The sequence below is a fragment of the Plectrocnemia conspersa genome, unplaced genomic scaffold (genome assembly GCF_051122295.1).
Source record: "Plectrocnemia conspersa isolate PC_06_02 unplaced genomic scaffold, ASM5112229v1 ptg000014l, whole genome shotgun sequence".
Lineage (NCBI taxonomy): Eukaryota > Metazoa > Arthropoda > Insecta > Trichoptera > Polycentropodidae > Plectrocnemia > Plectrocnemia conspersa.
In genome coordinates, this window is record NW_028277178.1 from 23,787,501 (window position 1) to 23,809,295 (window position 21,795).

Here is a 21,795-nt window from a genome sequence, read left to right on the forward strand (position 1 = left end):
TCATCGTCAACTATTGTGATGTCGACATTTTTATACATATTCCATTCTGAGATTTGACTTGACGTTAAATATGAAGCATTCTTTTTTCATGCGTAAAAGTTTTGCACTGGAACATGCCAGGTCAAGTGTTGCCGGACACATATTTTACGTTATTACTAACGATACGACTTCCATTCTAAACAAACTAGATTTTCTGTATGTTCGGAAGCGCGATAACGAACCAGAATAAAATTACAGTCGGAAGACAGGCCAGAAAGGAAAGGAAACCGAGTCGGTCGTAAACCACCGACTCCTTTGTAATTGTAAAAAAAGTTTTACATGAAAACTCTTCAAAGAAGACAATTCAAGATTATCCTACCAGTACAAAGTCACCTCCGTTTGAAATTACATTTCGCCTCTCGTTTAATATGCAAAATAGTTTTCAGATTTTTCGGGCGAACAACATTTTATACATATCGAAGCGAGTTCGTATTTGGAACGGAAAAAAACACTTATCGAGAACTTCCGTATGTTACGCGAAATTACTCGCGCAAATTTTGACGGTCCACATACGACGTGTTGGTATTAGATATTATGTCACTGTGATATCATATTTTACATTTACATCGATAAGCTGATAGTGAATTTTTTACTGAATAGTGTCCAAGGACTTAAAAATAAAACGAAGCTCAGTTAGGCAAATTTCCTGTTTCATTTTAATATTGACCGGAGGTTCGCTAAGCCAATTGGTTTTAATTATTTTAATCGTGAGCAAAAAGTTCTGATACCGCTGAATAGAGCCACTGTTTTTTAGCGCACTAACACAAGGCTACGGGTTTCATTGCCAATTGAAAGTAAAAAAAACTAACTAATTAATATTAAAAAGTATTTTTTTGGGATCACTAACTTTAGTATTATTTACTGCGCAGGAGATTTTTAATAAAACTTTACTATATTGTTCTTAAACGTAACAGTACCATGTTATTTTATTTCTAATGTGACTATGTATCTCGATTTTAGATTATAGTATGCTCTTTATTATTTAAAAATATCTAGTAACTATGCTATTTCAAAATTCAGATTATTAAAGTAAAGGAATAATTTAAGTTATCTCATACATTTCATTGTTTAATACACGATTTTTAAGATTTTAATTTCATTTTACTTCCAGTGTAAGCTTTGTAGATTTCAGTCAAAAAAGTAAAAAAAAATCTAATTTTGCGGTCGAATAGTGTGACTCTGCAACCACATAGACGCCAAAATAGCTGGTAAGTATATTTGCAGATATATATATAATCCATATGTCGGTATCAGGTGGTGTAGTTTAAATGGCAAGTCTTGGAAGTTCGAGAATCTTCGCGGGCGTGTCGGGTGACAAGCATTCGTCCAGATGTATTCGATGTTTTTCTCGTCGCTTGCCAGTGGTGATTTTTATATGATCTCTTTATATGATCTGCTCCTGTGAGTCAGTTCTGTTATTTTTTATATCAATCGTTCGATTTATATCAATTGTTATCTACGGAAACATACGTTAGAGAAAGCGGCTCCAGATTTGACTATTATGTCGATCATTAAACTAATTTGTATTTGATCGAAAGAATTGTCTCTGACGCGTGTCATGATGGTTGCTATTTAATGGCTTTTGAAAGCTTGGGGTTATTGTGCAATACTGGGTGTCTTACGCGATTTCAATATCCATTTTGTTGTATGAGAGAATTTTTTTTCATTGCTTGACACTTCATTTATACCTATTTCTACCGCAACCAATAAAATGATCGGTTTTTAACCTTTAAAAGTCCAAAGCCATGTATGTCATGCCCAATATATTTTCTATTTTTTTAAGCCATTTTAAATTACTTGCTAATAATATTTCCAGTATTTTATTTCATTAGTTACTCAGATACTTCTATCAATATATTAGGGTAAAAAGATTCAATAATTCCTAACCATTTTACATGGAATTGTTAAATCCATCGATGGATTTTGAAATAAATTTTTTGAACAGTGTATCAACCGCTCTAAACCTTGACGTATAAATTACATTTACGTAATTATTTTCTTTAAATAAATTAAATTACTGCTTTTAATTCGAATCAAATTTAGTCAATATATTTTGAGAGCATTAAATTCCAAATCGTGAAATTGATGTTGACGAATCAATTGTCATATATTTATTATTTTGTGTTCTATTATTGGTCAATAACGTCGTGAGGAATAATTACGCTGAATGTTTTTTTTTAATCAAGTAGTCCTTCAGTTTTTCAATAAATTTTTGCATTGTACATGTTGAAGGATATAATATATAAAGGTGGTTACCGAACTTTAAAAAAAAACACAAATTTATTTTATTATTCGAACATTTGTTAAAATAATATCAATAATATTAACCTTTTGTAACAATCGATTTTTTCGATGTAATTTTTGATGACTTTTTCGTACATTTCGAGCGGTATCTCGGCTATAACTTGGTGGATGTTGGATTTTAAGTGCTCCAATGGTGTTAAATCGCATGACATTGCCGGCCAGTTGCCCCTCCCTTGAATTTGGCCAGAAAAATGAATGTCATTTAATGAAATACTATGAATCTAATAAGATTTAATAAAAAGGAAATATTAAAAATACGACCAATAACTAGCTAACTTTTGCACCCCCCCCCCCTTCCTTGAAAATATTGAAATGAGGTCCTTGATTCTCAATCAGAAATTCTCGGGTTATTGCAGGAAATATTTTTTTAAATATGTCATTTTAGTATAATTATATCTGAATACATTTTCACCGGTAGTACATACATATATTTTTACCAGTGAAAATATATTTTATCTGGCAGGCGCTAGTAAAATTATGATTTCAACTTTTTCATATACATTTACGTACTTATTATTTATTCACGTGCGATGTATAAATGATACAGTAAATGTGTAATTTTCAGTGAAGTTATATTTTCACATTTTCACCAGTAGATATATATTTTTAATAGCGAAAATATAATTTAACTGATAGACGCTAGTGAAATTATATGCTGCTCTGAAATGTCTATGAAACTCTATTTGATAGTTTCGAAACATCCATTTTCTGTTTAAACCAAAACCTAAACTAATGAAAGTTCTAAAACTAATTACGTTTAACGTTTTTTCTTTTTAAATATAAAAGGCTAATTCGATATCTCTTAAGCGTGCTCTGTGCTTCCGTTCTCTTCTCGTGAAAGTGACATTAATCGAATTTTACGTCTTGCAAAAATGCATCATTTTCTCACGCCGAATGGTAAAACACTGTACACTACTAATGTGCATATTTTATTTTATAGCATATATTATGATGTTAAATGTATTTCTTTACGATTGTAATATAACACTTTTATGAATGTATTTTAACAATGGCATTAAAGTAATTTATCGCCGACTATACTAATCGCGTACTCGTTAATTTCACCTCAACAACTCGTCGTTAAACTTGTTTCGACTTTTTTGGTGTCGGTGACGAAATTAGCGAGTAGAATTCTAAACTAAACGCGGCGTAAACAACTTGGGTAACTTTTTAAGTCTTTTAAAGTAAAGTCGGGCGAAGAAAACAAAATTTTCGAATCCCTATTTATACCGTCCTCGAGACGATCGACTTATTCCGACTCGAAAGAGCCGTTATCATTTTTACCGTAAATATGGATATATCGAGGCATTCCAAATATTTGCCGAGAGTAAAAAGCGTCGTTTTCTAAGGGCACAAAAGTTGATTAAACAAGAGTAAATTGCGTCGCGGCCGCTGAAAACCAGTAATTTATGTATGTACTTCGTCGAGTGGCAAAAGTCGTCGTAATGGTCGAGTTATTTTCTTTCTGCGGAAAAATTTGGGTTCCCTGTCTCAAATATGATTACCATAAATTCTTTGGTAAATCTTCGTAATTCATTTAGTCGCTATCAAAAAATGGTTTTTGTCGAGAGACAAGAGAGGGTAGCTGCTTGATAATGGGAGTGGATTTACATACCGCGAAACGGGGCGAGGATCGCGTTAATTCCGAGGCTTGCTTTGATTAAATTATTTTAAGAGGGAGTGTTTTTCTTTGAGCAATACTTTCATTGAATGTACATGCGCTCTGGATACTTTGCTTATATATTTTATCCATCTAGCTTGAGATCTGCCTCGATCTCTTCATTGACCATTATTTTTTGGCAACACATTTTTTTCAACTAGTTGCTTGAGTTGATGTATAATATAATACTGAACTCTTACTGACGTCAACAATCGCTTCGAGCGTGATTCAGTCTTCCCCCTTCTACCAGGCCTAGATCCAGGGAGGGGGAAGACTTGGGTTTTTTCAGGGGTAACAAAAATTGTGTAAAGAATAAAAACGTGTCGTACGAGATTTTCAGAGAAAAAAGTGAGACGAAAATTTTTCGATTAAAAATCTTTTTCATTATTATTGTCAAGTGTTTTTTTAAAACCAAATTTTTAAATAAATACTATATTTTAATTATTGTTATTAGCTTCTAACTTTAAAATTTTTTTTTTTTATTATTTTTTTTTATATTTTTAGCGATTATTTTTTTTATATTAATTTTTTGCTTAATTACTACATTTTTTTAATATTGTCTATTGCAGGCATGGCGAACCTTTTTGGGTTCGCGTGCCAAAAATCCTCAAATATTATTCCTCGATTGTGTGGCGTGCCCAAGGAGTAAAAAAATTACCAAGATAGAAAAAATAAATAATTAATTATTTTTTTAAAACGATTGTCGTTTATCTTAGAAAACATTTGATAATTAATAAAATGAAATAAATTAATAATTCACAGGTTATTTAATCAAGATTTTAATTTTTTAAATTTCAAATTAAAAAATATTTTTGAACTTGGAAATCGTTCGCGTGCAATCCAAATTCTCAAACGTGCCACCTCGGGCACGCGTGCCCTAGGTTCGCCATGCCTGGTCTATTGTACTCTTTTGAAACCAAATTTTTAACTAGATATTAATTTTTTAACTTTTTTCATTAGTTTTGTGTTTATATGATTTCATTGATTTTAAAAATATATTGCCTCTTGCTTTTTTAAAATTAAATGTTGAAAAACAAATTGTATTTTTTGTATACATGTTCTTTTTTTTATAAAATAAGGTTTATACTTTTTAAAAAACCTACAAAAATCATTTTTTTAAATAATAATAAATAAAAGGCTCCAAAAATAATTTTTGTCCAGATCGGCGAAAACGCTGGATGTCTGCCCTCTACTGTTTAATACTCAAAAAATTTTTAATTGATATTTATTCCATATTTATATGTTTATATTATTATATACCGTTTAATACAAATATGAAAATATGAACCACAAATGTTTTCTCTATTACTATTAATATTCCCTCAAAACGTTTTCTTTATTATTCAATTAAATATTTAGCTATTAATTACGCTTCATCAAAGATTTATAATTTCAATGAGATCATAGAATCGTGGTAGGAAAACCGTATACTATTTTAATGAACACACAAAACCGACTATTAGACGGCGCATCGTGGAGATCTTCGACATTTTCTTTCCTTTACTTATTTGATTCAAATTAATTAGATAGAATCCTTTTTTATAATAATTTCGTAATACCACCGCCGCCTAATGAATAAGTAACAATTTGTTGCACGTCGAAATTTATACCTTGCACTTTGCCACCGAAATGAGCTTGGAAAATGCCTTCCATAATCCCAGTCTGCCACATTTGTTCCAGTCGGTAGCATTAAGAGACGCCAAGTCGGGTTAAGATGGGACATCTATTCTCGGCAGAGCCTCATAACGTCACAATCCCGACCCGAGTTACATTGTCGAGACGTTAGTCATCTTCGCCGTCTTGCCGCTGACGTGCAAGTCCCTCTTGGCTGGAAAGAGACTATCTCGTCTCCGTAGACGCAGTTGAAGGGAGACGAGCGAAGGATCTTGGCGGACATCAGCTGCAGAAGCGGATATTCTCATCGCATAAACCACATAATTTCCTCATTTCAGTGTCGTTAACCGACAGTTATGTGCGAGCTTTAAAGCATGCTGCAAAATTAATGCTCATTTTTACTTTTTACGCATTTTCTTGAGCCAATTTTTTTATTATTTATTTTAGATATATTCATTTTTAATAAATATTTAAAAAAAAATTACGCTGCTTTCGACTCATTGTTTCATAAAGTGTGTATAGTAGTAGTTATCTTTATTAATTATTGCATAAGTAATCTATTTTTAAAAGAAAAATTATAATTATATACATTGATATGCTACATAATTTACATAGTTTCCGTTTTAAATTATATCTTTTTACAAAATAAAATTGGTTCTGAAGAAAATAACGCAATTCCCACTCTTTAGTTTTTCCTCCATCTATTATAAATAGATTTGCGGTGATTTAAACATATGAAGCAATAACTAACGAAGTCTGGAGATTGAGGTGTTTTAAAACATCGTATATGCGAGAAATCATAAGGCATCCACACATTGTACTTGTAAATCAATCCAAGATGTTGCAGGTGTTTTGCCACCGTTGATTGTGTGTGAACTCTGCGGTCGCACGTTTATTTTATTGTGTTGTCTACAATTTTGTCTTCTCCAAAGATTGGGTTGAATTATTGGATTAATGTAAAGAGGAGAGCGACTGCTTCCTCGGCCATCCAGTCTCCGGCAGTATAATCTGAATGGAAGTATCGTAAGCACGCTATGTTCGAGCTTATATATAAATATACTCTTTTTGAGATAGGGGAGGTGATTAACTCTTTCTTATGCCTGCACTACACTCTCTGGAAGTTCGCCAAGATTGGCCAAGGACGGAGAATATAGTGGGTTACTTCGGTCGAACTCGGTCTAAAATCTCTCGGAAGTTGCCCGAGGTTACCGAGAACGGGAGGTAAAGTGGGGGTAATTCAGTCGACTTGGCGAGCTTCGAGCGCTTCCGAACATTGTCGGCAAACGGACCAAAGTCAAAGAAACCGAAGTCGGAGCTGCTCTTTCGAGCGCGAGCGGTAAGATACTTCCCCTTTCGCTCTCTCGCGTATTAAGTGACGAGCACGAGACTGAGATAGAACGAGTAGCTCGGTTCAATTTCAGTATGCGCATACTCAGTAGGCGCCCTATGGTTAACACGCACGTCGAGCGCTGCATCGTGGTCACGTGTTCTCAAGTTACAATACCACATGCTTATCGGGGACTTCAACAGACTCTTACTGACATCTTTGAATATTTTAGGACACTAAAAGGCATTAATTATATTTTTAATAGTATATTCTTCTAACATATATCGTTATTATATTTTTTTCATATAAAATTAAATAATTTAAAAATAATTAGTGGTACTTGATTTTGTTAAAAAAAAAATCGTTTCGAATATCCTTATGTATTTTCCTAGATCAGTTTATATAAATGTCACACCATAACGAATTCTTATTTAGAATCGATGGCGACAAATTCCAAGATAGTCACAGATGTGGTGCTCGTATTCTGAAATATCATTTTTATGCCTTATGACATTTTGCAAAAGCCGACAAAGATTTTGCGTAAATTGAATATTTACGACCGAAACTGATATTATATAATTTTCACTGATATTGTATTGGTAAGTGCCCACACAAACTTTTATAATTATCAGTAGCGTAATTTTAATAATATGAAAATTTAAAAATTGCGATTATTTGGCACATTTTTCGTGTTCGTCATTCACGCCCGCCGTCCGGACGGCATATGAAATTTGTGGCAGTGTGGCCGCTACTCGGAAGTCGGTGACCTTGGCCGACTGCAGTTGAACTTCGATTCGGACGACTTACAGAGAGTGTAGTGCAAGCATCACTCTCGAGTAATTGGCCAATGCAACGATTTGGGGCGGAAACAACAAATAAAAAACATTGATACTTTTTTATAAGAACGCTTTTGCGTAACGATATTACTTGGAATTTGGGTACTTGCATTGTTTACGTCGGGCGAAATTGAGACACAAATTTTATTACCGTTTAATAGTTACATGTTTGATTATGAATGTTATGAGGCCGGCAGACGAAGCGCTACCGGCCCTCGTACCCCACATGGTCGACAAGTGAGTGTTTGCTCTCGCTGCCGCTATGTTACAGTGTTGCCAGTGGTCCACTTAATTTGTACTATAGCATATATTTATAAGCCCTAGATCTAGTGAACGATAACCGAATCGTGCTCATTTCATAAATGTAAAACAATACGTAAAAAAGATTAATCCCTTTCATATTATGATAATGTATTCAATTACTGCAAAAACTCGCATTTATCGAAATTTAAACACGTTTAATATTGCGCAAAAAAGCCAACAAGAATTCGACAGGTGTGTAAACTAATCGGATAAGTTCGCACGGAAGTTTGTGTGTGAGTCATGTATGCAAATCGTCTTTGGGTACATAGGGTCAGAAACGTTTAAGGTCAGCGCCGGCCTTAATTACGCTCCTCCATTATACCGTTCGTTGAATTTTGATTCGTATACGCATCGTTATGACGTCACTTAAACGTTATATATATTTTTTGTTATTTATCCAAGATCAAAAGTACGTCTCGCGCTATATGCGGGATGAATAATTAGTCGGAATATTTAAAATGCTTCGTGGAGTATATTTCAACGGGGGGATTAATTGAGGGGTAAAACTTTTCCATTTAGGCCGCGGTTAAACGCCGCTAATGAAGTGTTCTTCCATTTCACCTGAATATTTTAATACAAGTGGGAGAATTCGACCCGAATTGTGGGGCAGTGTTTTATTTTATGTGGGCAGAAAAACGTTTCCATAATTTAGATGTATAAACTGATCGAATTAGAAATAAAGCTGTCAGTTTAGAATTTACGTATACGGTATACAATTCATGTAAGACGACCGATTGTAACGCACGTTTAATTACCGTGAAAGCTATCTTTGCTTGCATATATTTCGCTTTATATTTGCCAGCTCAGCATTGAGAGAATGGGGAACAGTATGCAAAAAGCTTGACATGGGTTATTTACATCTTTGTTCACTGACTTAAAAGTCTGCTGAAAGACGGCATTCAATACATATGTATGTAATATATACATGTATACAATTTAATAATATTCTCTCAGTGAACAAAAATAAAATGTATTTACATATACAGATATATACTCGTGCATGAAACACTCGCATCTGCAATGCTTTCTATAATGCCAATGTAACAAAACCCCATCCTACCCCACAAAACCTCGCTTTTTCCTACTTATTTAATATTTTAACTTCGCTGCTTTGGTTGCTTATGAATTGATTGTAGATTTGCCTATTCAGCTCGAGTCTTTTTAGATGAGTTTATATAATTTATGGTTATAAGTGGCGTACCGTCATCAGACTATTTGCTTTAACACAGTCAGTATTCATTTAATCATTCATAATTGAGAAAGATGACAAATTTAGCTTTGCGCCTCTACTATTAGCTCTAAAGCACACGATACGGATATACGTTCGATATACTTATCATTACTTCTATTTATATTTTGAACAAATTTATATAAATTAAAATCATGACTATAGTTTTTATATTTATCAATCAATCAGAAAACTCCCATATAGAATTGTATTAGTTTAGTGTGTGTGTTTTTTGGATAAAACGTGGAAGGTGTGGCGTACGCTGCTTTAGAACAAATTACAGCGGAGTGCACGGAAACAAATAACGAGCCCTTGAAATGTTGCATTCTCGATCGATTCTTCGACAATTCATTCGAAAGTTTAAGTTTTGAAGACAAATAAGATGTTATTAAAAATAGTAGACCTACTCCGGATAATTCTGTTGGCAAGAAAATGAAAAATTATACTTGTCACTTCAAAACCGATTATTATAATTCGTTTCTCACTGCATGTAAATCGAACAATAAACTTTTTTGTTGGCCTTGTATTCAGTTCGAAATAGATAAAGGTATATGGAATAGCATTAGTTTTTGCCTATCAGCAATTTTCATAAAGCCAAAACACGGCATAATCTTCACTTTCATGCCTGCACTACACTCTCTGGAAGTTGGCCAAGACTGGCCAAGGACGGAGAATATAGTGGGTTACTTCGGGGCTATTTCGATGGAGTTCAGTTCTGCCGCTCTAAAATCTCTCAGAAATTGTCCGAGGTTATCGAAAATAGGAGGTAAAGTGGGGGTAATTCAGTCGACTTGGACAGCTTCGAGCGCTTCCGAACATTGTCGGCATTATTTCCGAGTCAAAGGGACCGAAGTCGGAGCTGCTCTTTCGAGCGCGAGCGGTGAGATACTTCCCCTTTCGCTCTCTCGCGTGTTCAGTGACGAGAGTGAGAGAGATGATGATATGGTTTTTCGCAAACTGAGATAGAACGAGTAGCTCGGTTCAATTTCAGTATGCGCGTAGGCGTCCTATGGTTAACACGCACATTGAGCGCTGCATCGTGGTCACGTGATCAAGTTATAATACCACATGCTTATCGGGGTCTTAAACAGACTCTTACTGACATCTTTGAATATTTTAGGGCACCAAAAGGGATTAATTATATTTTTGCTAGTATATTCTTCTAACATATATCGTTATTCTATTTTTTTCATATAAAATTAAATAATTAAAAAATAATTAGTGGTACAAATCGTTTCGAATATCCTTATGTACTTACCTAGATTTCGGTTTATATAAATGTTACACCATAACAAATTCCCATTTAAAATCGATGGCGACAAATTCTGGGATAGTCACACATATGGTGTTCGTATTCTGAAATATCATTTTTATGCCTTATGGCATTTTGCAAAAGCCGACAAAGATTTTGCGTAAATTGAATATTTACGACCGAAAAGTTTTCACTGATGTTGTATTGGTGAGTGCCTACACAAACTTTTATAATTATCAGTAGCGTAATTTTAATAATATGACAATTTAAAAATTGCGATTATTTGGCACATTTTTCGATCGCGCGCATATATGCCAACTGTACGTGACAGCAGCCGCCGTCCGGACATTCACGCCGCGAAGCGCGCGGGCATATGAAATTTGCGACAGTGTGGTTGCTTACTCGAAGTCGTAGATCTCGGCTAACTTCAGTTGTAACTTCGGTTCAGACAACTTTCAGAGAGTGTAGTGCAGGCATTACTATTGTCGATAGAAAAAGATTTACTTAAAAAATACAAAATCGAACAAATTTATTCGATTCAAAAAATTCAAAAAAGCGATAGAAGGAGGAATGCCCTCGCATATAAATAAATTATTTTGAAAATTCATGTAATTAGTTTCAATTTATTCAATAATATTATCATAAGTTAATTTAATCGTACTATTTATTTATGGTGTTAGAGGCTAATTCATTTTTTCATAACTTTTCTTTATGACTTTAGACTTTGTCTGGTAATCTTACTTGCAGGTATTGTAGATTATGTCTGATTGACTCACTCAGTTGGTACAGATTTATTCCATTGTAACGCATTGGACTTATGTCTGTCAGGTTACAACGGAAGATTTAAAATAAATAAATGTATGTATGAAATATAGAAGAATGATATATAAAAAAATTAACGTAAATGTCAAATTCGTCATATCTTATTTGTGGACTGAATTTTTTTCCACGCCTAGTCTCCTGTTTTAACCCTTTGCACTCGTAATCGTTTTCGTACTAGGTATGTCGCCAGCTCGGGAAAAATGAAAAATGTTAAATTCTTTTTAAAAATTTAAATGATATATGTAGAGCATAACTATGAATAAACTAATATCAAAAACGAAGAAATCAGAACGAATACTTGCATTTCTTTAAATTACATTTTAATTTTTTTTGGTTCTCTCAAGTACCATTGGTTGGCAATCCATAACAATAAATTAACACAATAGGGTGACGACCCTTTTTAAAATATTTATGGGACCGAAAAATGTTTAAACCATAAATATACACAAATAACAATATGCCGCTCGGTTTTAGGTTTAGATATATCTACCTGCGAACGAAGCCAGCTTACATCGCTCCCAGAATTACAAATTGTACGTTTTTTCCATAATTAAAGAAACCCACAAGATATCTATATTTATATAAACTAATATTAGTCTCATCGCCTCATCGAAGGGCAAATGGAACGTTGCAGTTAGTGTCATATTATTTTTTATATTTCTTAATTAAAAATAGACAAAACTTTTATTAATGAATAGCTGTATGGTAAATATGTATTTGTTTGTAATTTTATACGACGACGACGGTCAATTGGGCGATGGTTTATTGGGCGACAGAAATTAAAAAAAACTTGCACGCCTTGCTTTATTGTAAATATTAATAAAATATACATTAACTATTTATAGGACACCTTGAACAAAGTGGTACATGTATATACCACCAAAATTAAGGTTTATTTTTCCTATGTTTTTTTTTTAATAATGAACCTAATGTTACAAGAGCACCCGTGATAACGTACATTGCTAGGTCAGTTTACCATTCAATATAAAGTTGACTTAATTTAGAATATTGCAGCCTAAAACGACAAATAAGATATTAATTCATTTTTAAAAAATGTAAATAAAACAAAAATATGTGTCCTATAAAGGGTTAAAACGAAAAATTATATTGGAAATTCCAAAAGTTTGTTCTCACAGTAATTTAAAATTCTCAAAATATTAAAAAATATCGCGTAAAGGGTAAAATCTGCGATAAGCACTTATCAGCGCTAGTTCTGGGTTATTATATTTATATATAACTACCCTATCCAGTTTAAAATAGATTACGGTAAAGTATGCGATTTTTGGAAATTCCATAAGATTGTTCTCACAGTAATTTAAAAGTCTCAAAATATAAAAAAATCGCGTAAAGGGCGAAATCCACGATAAACACTTATCAGCGCTAGTTCTGTGTTATTATATTTATATATAACAATCCTATCTAGTGTTTTATGATATCGGGTAACTCTCTTAAATTCTTAAATAAAAGAATCAAACTGTTTAAGTGATTAATTTTATGATTAAATATGCACAAATGATAAGTAAATATACATATACATATATCTTATGTAGGTATATTATATTTTGTTTAGACCGAATAATGTTTTCATCTTTTAATTCTTTTCTAAAAAATATTACTTATATTTTCGTATGTATTTAATTACATTAATTATTTAATTAATTATAAGATCATGATTTGCATCACATTTATTTGTAATGCATTATTATTGTATCGCCCAAAAGACCATCGCCCGTTTGTCTGTCGCCCATTTGACTGTCGCCCAATATATGATTATACACTATCATTACAAAACATATCTTCACAATCACTATATTTAGCCATAGCACTATTTTTTCACAATAATATTTAAAAAATAACTTTACAATAACTTCACAATAAAATTACTAAATAAGTAATTAAACAAAAGTATCAGTCACTATATATAGTTTCACTTAGACACAAATTACGGACAACCGAGCAACTGTCGAAAACAGAATAGGTAATAAAAACGTCACCGACGCGTGTCAACCGAAAGGCGATCGCCAACTGTTGCCTTTGGGAGAAGCTACGGCAAATCTGCCGTTAAATTTAGTCATCAAAAAAACCCCGACTTATCCCGATAAATAAGCTCTCCCCGGCTTGATTCAGGTAAAAATGATATTTTTTTGATAAGGTATGAATCTTGAAACTCTTGTCTACAACACTGCAAAAACGCCATTCAAAACATGCACAGGAAATACCCAAAAATCGACGTTATATTTCATTAATTGAAATGGTGCGTCTGACGCGCCTGACGAGTAATATAGACCCAAGTACTGGTGCGTCTCACGCACCAAACGAGCGGAAAGGGTTAAAAGTCACGGGACGCCACTGATGGTAATGTTATATAAAGTTCTCGTATTGAGATTATTAACTAGTAAGTAGGCGATTCGAATTCTGCTTGAGAAGTTCCTCAATCAAGTCGACCACCTAGCTCAATTCGGAACATGTGCCGTTATCGAGTCGGCCGAAGGAATTTGCCCTTTTGGGGCAACTTTACACGCGTGCGATACATCCCCGCAATTTCACATATAAAGTCATAAACGTAACGGGCGATAATTGAGACGAGATTGTTACCTTTTGTGCTTTTTTTACGCTGTTTTGAATGTTGCCAAAGTATACGGAACGTCGTTGTTCTGTCGAAATACAATAATTGCACGTTTCATGCCCCGATACGATCTAGCATTTAATCATTTGCGTCACGAAATGGATCGAATTTAGTTTTTTTGGACTGGCGTTTCGCAATAGAGAATCGCACTACATTCGCGCGCTTCCTTCGTCATCTATTAATCCTCGTTTAGTGCAGTTAATCAAGGGGTTAATTGATTAATTGCATTACTTGTGACAATCGCCTACGTCGTTAGACAACGATAGGGGAAAAAATCATTGGGTCGGAGATTGCTCGTGTGCTGTCGACGCGTCAGCAACGCTGCGCACGCCCCGCGACTTTCGCGGCGGTGATAATTCGATTTGTGCCCTCGAAGTGGTACAGTGTGAATCGGAACGATTTAATGCGCAATTGCCGCAAACACATTCCGCGACACAAAGGACCTCTTAATCTGATGAATGGAAGCGCGTTCGAAGCGCGCTTAATATTATCTTCGGTTGAAAGCGTGCAAGTTCGGGCAATAAATAAACGAGGCGATTCATTCGGCTGCTTACCAGGTGCAGTGGGAAAATCCGTAAAAATACGCGCTTGGCTCTTAAATCAGTGTTTGCCAACATTTGTCAGTGCTGGCCGACGTTTCGCTGTAAGCGCTCACCGCGTAAATTAATCGCTCCATATTGAAAAAGATTGATAACAGCGGTCGTACTCTTACGCCGCGATAAAACGAACAATGTTTATCTCAACATCTGTTTATCCGTTGACAAATCTGAACATTTAATGTAAAAAATGTCAGATAAAAAAATACCGGCAATGACTTCTTACAAAGTAAGCTACCGTATTGCACTTAAAGGAAAAGCATTTTTGAACTCTCTTCAAAAATGATTGATTAGAATCAGCTACTAGAGTAGGTCAACAAGTCTTTACAAAACAATAGAAAAACACATTATTTTGGGTTGATTAATTTTTATTTCTCAACATAGTTTCCTTTATCTCGATACACTTCGCCTAGCGTTTTTCCAACTTTTCAAAAAGTAAGATTCCGGAAGGCCCTCAAAATAGGCGTCTGTTTCGGCGATGAAGTCCTCATTCGACGTGAATCTTTTTCCGGCGAACCATTTCTTTATGTTTAGAAACAGGAAAAAGTCGATAGGGGCCAAATCTAGTGAATACGGTGGATGAGGTAACAATTCGAAGCGAAATTTATGCATTTTTACCTTAACTGCACAAATATGTACCCGTGCATTATCTTAATGGATTAGCACTTTTTTCTCGGCCAAATATGAGCTCATGTTCTTGATTTTTTCACTCAACCGGTCCAATAACAATGCATATACTCTCCATTTATCGTTAATCGATGTGAATGACTGCGTGCATTCCAAAAAACCGATTTCACCGTTTTCGCCTTCTTCTTCAGAGCCAGATCGTGTTCAGAAACTCACTATTTCGACTGTTTGTCTCTGGAGTGTAGTGGTAGATCAATGTTTCATAAACGGTATCGACGCAGAAACTCGTTAGAATTGCGAATTGTTTATGCTGCACTGTGAGAAAACGCGGCACCCATCTTCCGATATCTTTTTCATACCCAATATTTCTTGCAAAATTAAAACCACTGAGCCATATGATATGCCTGTGGACTCAACAAGTTCGCGCACTTTGACTCGTCAATCACTCAAGACCATATCGAAAATTTTGTCGATCATTTTTGGCGTAGTCACCTCAAGTAGACGTCCTGAACAATGTTCATCACTTGTGAATGTACGACCATTCACATAATTGTAAACGGTTTTAAACGGCGGTGTAGATGTTCCATAAATTTTATCCAACTCGGTTTTCATTTCTTTAGGTGTTTTGCCTTTCAAATGAAAGTGTTTAATCACTACATAAAACTACTTTTTTCCATTGATCGAAAATAACAAAGGTTGTTTGCTTTAATCGATTGTAAAAATGAAATGACGTAATGGAAATGACTGACAATTTTACAGCAAATTGACAGATAATACTTTTTAGAAACAAACTTGTTTCAATACTACGCCATCTCTTAGATGTACCTAAAGGATCTGGGTTTAAATATCATATGAAGCCTAGCGTTTTACAATTTCTGTCATATCTGGAAGATCGGAATTAGTGCTTATTATATAATTATCACAGATTCGGTTTTACTTGATTCCACAATCTCACGGATGACTATCGTGGTGAATAATTAAATATTGTGTGTGGGTTCTTCGTAAATCACCGTAACCGCGGTAATATAAGGATGAACGTGACAAAAGACGGACTGAACGGACCACCACAATAGCCCTCGTTATGTCCAGAATGGTTGCGGAAACAATAAACCATCGGACCATAAAAAAAGCACCGTTAACATTTAGTCCGTTGCACAATTCGACCTTCGATATATGTCCATCAAGCAAATGACATTCTCAAGAGGCGTGAACATATTTCGTTGGTTGAATTGAAACGAAAAAATATATCACTCGTCGACAAATTAGTAAATTGAACTTCGTTTGTTCTATATTCAATACCGGTATGTTTGCAGTTCTCTTGCTATTATATAAAGCAAGTTACTACTTGTATAAACGCCATATTTTTATCACTGTAATATTTTTATCGGTGTAACGTTTTACATCCTAGACGTTTTACATTAGACAATGTTGTTTCATTTTACTTTTGGCGTGAGAATATCGGTTCGATTTATTTTTCGATAATGGCTGGCTTGTTTTTATTACATTGTACTATGATTCTATATTACTGATCCGTATTCTAATATAATTTTAAGTGAATACATTTTTAAAAAAATGATACAGTATTCTCTCAATATTCTGGACTAATGACTTTAAACTATTTTTTAGTTTTAAAATACTTTAAGATATTTCTAATACTGTCTGTTATTTTACATGTTTAGTACATATCATTTTTTCAAGAAAATGTGTGATTTTTAGTTATTATTGCGAATGTTTTAACGATTTTTGAACATCGGTATAATTTTTGTAATCGTTGACTTGATATAATTTTATTATATTTCATAGTAAATGAAATTTCTTGCACCGCTATCTTTCCAAATGATTAATAATATATATTTCTAAAACATCTTTTAAAATCATGAAAATGTATTACGATATATTACGATACATGTAATGTGAATATAAATGAAAATCCGAACCTTTTTTTTTATTAATTAATTTTTAATAAGCTAAATGTAACATTGTTATATACATACGCGTATTTATAGAAAATAGTAAATTTCAAGATAAGATACTATGATTTTACACGTTATTAACTGAATAGTACCAATATTTTTAATTATCGTGGTTTTATAAATGGGTGACTTGGCTCATTTTTTCATTTCACGCATTTATCGGCTATGATAATCTTCTGGAAATTCATTCACTGATTAAAAAAGTAATAGCGATAGAGTAGCCTTGCACAAATGATTAAACACATAATGATTTTTAATACCAGGTGTTCCATAAAGAGATAAATTATTATTATTATTTTATTATTTTTTCGGTATTATATTACGTTTGAATGGGTTGTACTGAAATATTTCCCAAGAAACTGACTTCTGACTGTTGATATTAAATGGCGAAGCTTCAATTATTAGGCCTTTCAGAGAATAACTGGAAATAACCTAGATAGGTATAAATTAAAAATTATTACAAAAGAACACATACAATTTAATAGTAGTTATTTGCGTATTTTACTTTATAACTCATATTTTCCGCAAATTACTCCACTTAACAGCGACTCACCGGTGAGTCACTTGTTGATTATATTTTTTAATTATTAAAGATTATTGTCATAGCTTCATTTATCAGTAAACCAAGTATTTTATATTTATTTTTAGAAAGAGATACTGACGTGTGAAAAGAAATAATAAACAATTATCTATGGAACGTGATAATTATATATATTTTTATACATGGAGTACTATTTTTCTGAAAAAAAAGGCAAGTTCATGCTGTATGCTTAATTACCATGATACGTAAAATTGACTTGCATTTTTTTTAACAATTTGCCCCTCCTTTCTTTTCATATAACATTCAAATCCGATGGATTATACTTTATTCTTTATTTTTTATGGATTTATTATACACCCAGGATATAACGCAGGTGTAAAATCTATGTTTGTAAAGGTGCAAAGAAATAATCGCTAACAGTCGTTCTTAAACGCCGAATGAGTCACACCGTTTGAGAAGCGCCTGCGGGGTGTAACAACGAGATCAGAGGAAGGAAAGGTATACAATGCTCGCGTCGGTTGCAGATGCGCCGCCACAGATACACGTATGTGTATGCATAAATATTCCGGATTACACTCTGTAGTTCATCCTGTGGGAAACGCTCGGGAACAGTATAAAAATGTTTGTCCCATTAGCGACGCGGTAGTAGATTAAAAAGTGCTGAAATGCAAATTATCGCGGTTGCACACATCCTCGATGGGGGAAAAAGATGAAAAAAAATAGAGCTCGAAAGAAACCTTCACATAATCGAATGAATTCAGTGTGTCTAGTGCCGTGCGCTTAATCGAATGGCAATTAAATAGTTAAAAACGTTTGCATCTACATAGATTTATGCGTTTCTCGTCGTGTGCGATAATTTTCCGAGCGTAAAGAGTTAACGCTTTTGCGGTATGTACGTTTCAGAAAATAACGATCTAATAACACAGTACGAGTATTTGACCTGATTTTTTTTATTGAATGATCGTTAAATATTTATTATGCAATATAATATTATATTATTATATTTTGGTTATGATTTAACCGTAAATCACAACGCTTATGTTTAATATAGTTCAATTAATCGATTTATGCGATTGCGGCGGTTGATTTTTAAGTATACGTTATATAAGAAAATATTGAATAACTTTAATTGGTTGTATTCGGAAGGAGATTCAAATATATTTTAACTTACCACTAAGGTTTCTTGTATTTCTTGCCATTTTAATATCTAAAATAAGACTATCCTCTAAAATTCAGTCACATTCCTTTTGCCAACAAACCATGTACATGCAAATTAATTGTTAAATGAAGCAGTGTTCGCCAAGTTAGTAACAGGATACGATCACTTACCTAATGCAGCTTCGTCACGTACTTGATTGATCTTATGGAATTTTAGAATGAAAAACTTGCAACAAAAAATAAATCACTATCTTTGTTAAATCTTGTTTTTTCATAAGCTATGTTCTATGTCTAAAATCTTAATTATAAATGACTTTCTGATTATTTTTAGTATCATAACCAAAGCATAAATATACTCAAAAAAGCAAAACCACGTCAAAAACATTTTTGCTTAAAATTTAGTATTATATGTAGTATGGATTAGGTTGTTGTGCGAAAACTAGCGGTGCACTCGATTATTTTTATAATTACAAAGTATTTTATATAAATATGTTATGTAATTGGCCGTAGTGTGTGCAATGAGATATGTTTATGCGTCTGATTTTCTCGGCCTTCTAAGGGTCGTCACGGTCTAGTAGGCTCAGCTTCGCTGAATTCTGATTTATTCCAAGTCGGGAGCGGAGCAATAGTTGTGAATGAAGTGGCAGAAGTGAGTGGTTTAGTAAGGCAGTTATAATTATAATAGAATCGGTCTCTTCCGACCTCTGACCAATGTTATTGTCCAATAAAAATCTTATTATACTGTATGACTAAAATTTGTTGTAACGTCGTTGTTCTATGAAATGTGTAATCCGAGAATGTGGTGCTTGAGTACATGTTCGCATATTGCATCGACTTTTTAGTGCATCGGTGATATTTGGGCACCGACCCTTGCTATTATTTAAGTAATGTCCACAGTTTTTAAGCAAGTGATTTGAACTGCTAATGGATACTGTTATATATACAATATCGTTTTTTTGTTTATTTTTTTATAAATAAAAATACTCTACGGGTCTAAAGAGATAATAATTTAAATGAAACGATTTCTGTTGAATAAAAACGATTTTGTAGAACTTCTCAATTTATCTCTTGATTTATTTATTATTTTTAGTGTCTAATTGTTGACAATAAATCTCTGCAATACTCGTTTAACCTGGATTTGTTCAATTTACGATTATTAACCCTACTTTTGGTTTTGATTTTTATAAAGCCATTGTGTTTTTCGTTCAATTTACATTTAAAAAATATATGGAGGTCTTGCGTTGACTACAAAAATTTTGGGGATAGCTCATGTTTTGTTAAAATATCAATTATTTTACCTTTATCAATGCCATTTAAATGCTGCTGCACTGGACCATGAAGTCTCTTTGATATTTTTCCAATGCTTTTCCGATTAAGCAGGTCATCGTAAAATTCATCGTTTTGATTTCGTGATAACTTTTATTTTTACGTTGCTTAATGAAAATATTTTATATGTTTATTGTGAAAGTACTACCTTGAAAGTACGTGCTTTTTAAGGCAATGTCCTGCTCCTTTTTTTTCTTGTATGTTTAAAATGGGCTGAAGGAAACTATACCTGAAATTCATCCGTACATACATCAGAAACAACGGTAGTTTAGTTTAGATTCATCTTTGAATATTTTAGGGCACCAAAAGGGTTTAATTATATTTTTGATAGTATATTCTTCTAACAGATATCGTTATTATAATTTTTTTCATATAAAATTAAATAATTCAAAAATAATTAGTGGTACTTGATTTTGTTAAAAAAAATCGTTTCGAATATCCTTATGTATTTTTCTAAATCGGCTTATATAAATGTCACACCATAACGAATTCTTATTAAGAATCGATGGCGACAAATTCTAGGATAGTCACAGATGTGGTGTTCGTATTCTGAAGTATCATTTTTATGCCTTATGGCATTTTGCAAAAGCCGACAAAGATTTTGCGTAAATTGAATATTTACGACCGAAAAGTTTTCACTGATATTGTATTGCTGAGTGCCCACACAAACTTTTATAATTATCAGTAGCGTAATTTTAATAATATGACAATTTAAAAATTGCGATTATTTGGCACATTTTTCGATCGCGCGCAAATATGCCAGCTGTACATGATAGCAGCCGCCGTGCGTACGTCATTCACGTCCGCCGTCTGGATGGCATATGAAATTTGTGGCAGTGTAGCCGCTACTCGGAAGTCGGCGACCTCGGCCGACTTCAGTTGAACTTCGGTTCGGACAACTTCCAGAGAGTGTAGTGCAAGCATCATACTTTTATGTTTTTCTTTAACAATAAAATAAAAGGCGTTGCTTAAAAATAAGTAAACTAATGGTACTATATATAAATATTATAAACTAAACTCAAATATGTGCATACAAATATATATGCAAAAATATAAATATGTATAAATAATAAGGTCGACATTGAGCAGGCCGTAACGTTTCAGACTTGTAACCCAGAGGCCGCAGGTTCGAGCCACGGCAGTAGATTCAAATTTTTATTAATAAAAATGCGCTATTATTAAAGTCCGGCCAAGCTGCAAAGTAATTTATATACTAATTTATACACATTACACATAATAATTTATATTTAATTATATACTAGATGTCACCGATTCTCGGACTTGATGGTTGACAAGTTACAATGAAATATTAATTAATTAAATACATGTATATTTATGTGTGCTATTTTTAGAAACGAAAAGCTTTAAAAGACTTGAAATATGAGCTTTTCAATTTATATATTTTCATAAATATTATTAATTGCACCTTTTATAATATATACTTAAAAAGCATATTTCACTTCATTGAAAGGAGCTCAGCTTTAATTAATAAGTTCGACCTATATAAAGTTTTTTTTATTTTATATTCCAATTGACCTTACTCCCCGCCAATTGAACGAACGC

The 21,795-nt window shown here is 33.3% G+C and overlaps 1 protein-coding gene and 1 long non-coding RNA gene across 2 annotated transcripts in view; one reads left to right on the forward strand and one right to left on the reverse strand.

Moving 5' to 3' along the window:
* Positions 1–1,190, reverse strand: part of LOC148226568 (uncharacterized) — a 6,618-nt gene extending 5,428 nt beyond the window's left edge. The window contains exon 1 of the long non-coding RNA XR_015812336.1: positions 1–1,190. This exon is cut by the window's left edge and continues 1,929 nt beyond it. This is a non-coding gene — a long non-coding RNA (uncharacterized LOC148226568).
* Positions 1–21,795, forward strand: part of LOC148226567 (mannosyl-oligosaccharide alpha-1,2-mannosidase IA-like) — a 204,890-nt gene that overhangs the window by 5,428 nt on the left and 177,667 nt on the right. The gene's annotated exons all lie outside the window — the stretch shown is intronic.